Here is a 1,958-nt window from a genome sequence, read left to right as displayed (position 1 = left end):
TAAGTGAATCAAATTGCTATGGTTTCATATTGAACTCTATTTTATTAATCTAAACATAAAAAGTATAGGTTTATAGTCAGAAATATAAGTTACAAGTCATTTTTGTAAAGGTAGTCATTTCAGTCGAAAGAACGACGTCTAGATGACCATTTTGGAAAACATACTTCCACTTTGAGTTTAACCATGATTTTTGGATATAGTTTCATGTTCATAAGAAAAATCATTTTCTCAGAAGAACAACTTTTAAATCAAAGTTTATCATAGTTTTTAATTAACTAACCCAAAACAGTCCGCGGTGTTACTACGACGGCGTATATCCGGTTTTACGGTGTTTTTCGTGTTTTCCAGTTTTAAATCATTAAGTTAGCATATCATATAGATATAGAACATGTGTTTAGTTGATTTTAAAAGTCAAGTTAGAAGGATTAACTTCTATTTGCGAACAAGTTTAGAATTAACTAAACTATGTTCTAGTGATTAAATGTTCAAATCTTCGAATAAGATAGTTTTATATGTATGAATCGAATGATGTTATGAACATCATTACTACCTCAAGTTTAGTATGTAAACCAACTGGAAGTGACAAGAAATAATCTAGCTTCAAAGGATCTTGGATGGCTTGAAAGTTCTTGAAGTAGAATCATGACACGAAAACAAGTTTAAGTAAGATTATCACTCGAATTAAGATAGTTATAGTTATAAGAATTGAATCAAAGTTTGTATATGAGTATTACCTTGATTTAGAATGATATATTACTGTAAACAACAAGGATTTCTTGAGGTTGGATGATCACTTTACAAGATTGGAAGTGAGCTAGTAAACTTAGAAGTATTCTTGATTTTATGAAACTAGAACTTGTAGAATTTATGAAGAACACTTAGAACTTGAAGATGGAACTTGAGAGAGATCAATTAGATGAAGAAAATTGAAGAATGAAAGTGTTTGTAGGTGTTTTTGGTCATTGGTATATGGATTAGATATAAAGGATATGTAATTTTGTTTTCATGTAAATAAGTCATGAATGATTACTAATATTTTTGTAATTTTATGAGATATTTCATGCTAGTTGCCAAATGATGGTTCCCACATATGTTAGGTGACTCACATGGGCTGCTAAGAGCTAATCATTAGAGTGTATATACCAATAGTACATACATCTAAAAGCTGTGTATTGTACGAGTACGAATACGGGTGCATACGAGTAGAATTGTTGATGAAACTGAACGAGGTTGTAATTGTAAGAATTTTTGTTAAGTAGAAGTATTTTGATAAGTGTCTTGAAGTCTTTCAAAAGTGTATGAATACATATTAAAACACTACATGTATATACATTTTAACTGAGTCGTTAAGTCATCGTTAGTCGTTACATGTAAATGTTGATTTGAAACCTTTAAGTTAACGATCATGTTAAATGTTGTTAACCCAATGTTTATTATATCTAATGAGATGTTAAATTATTACATTATCATGATATTATGATATATTAATATATCTTAGTATGATATATATACAGTTAAATATTGTTACAACGATAATCGTTACATATATGTCTCGTTTCGAAATCATTAAGTTAGTAGTCTTGTTTTTACATATGTGGTTCATTGTTAATACACTTAATAACATGTTTACTTATCATTTATCATGATTAAACATAGTGTATTAATATCTTAATATGATTCATTTGTATTTAGTAAGACGTTGTTATAACGATAATCGTTATATATATCGTTTCGAGTTTCTTAATTCAATAAACTCAATTTTATGTATATAACTCATTGTTAAAATACCTAATGAGATACTTACTTATCATAATATCATGTTAACTATATATATAATCTAATATATGTCATCATATAGTTTTTACAAGTTTTAACGTTCGTGAATCACCGGTCAACTTGGGTGGTCAATTGTCTATATGAAACCTATTTCAATTAATCAAGTCTTAACAAGTTTGATT

Source organism: Rutidosis leptorrhynchoides, chromosome 2 (assembly GCF_046630445.1).
Source record: "Rutidosis leptorrhynchoides isolate AG116_Rl617_1_P2 chromosome 2, CSIRO_AGI_Rlap_v1, whole genome shotgun sequence".
NCBI classification, from domain to species: Eukaryota; Viridiplantae; Streptophyta; class Magnoliopsida; order Asterales; family Asteraceae; genus Rutidosis; species Rutidosis leptorrhynchoides.
This window is presented reverse-complemented; position numbering follows the sequence as displayed.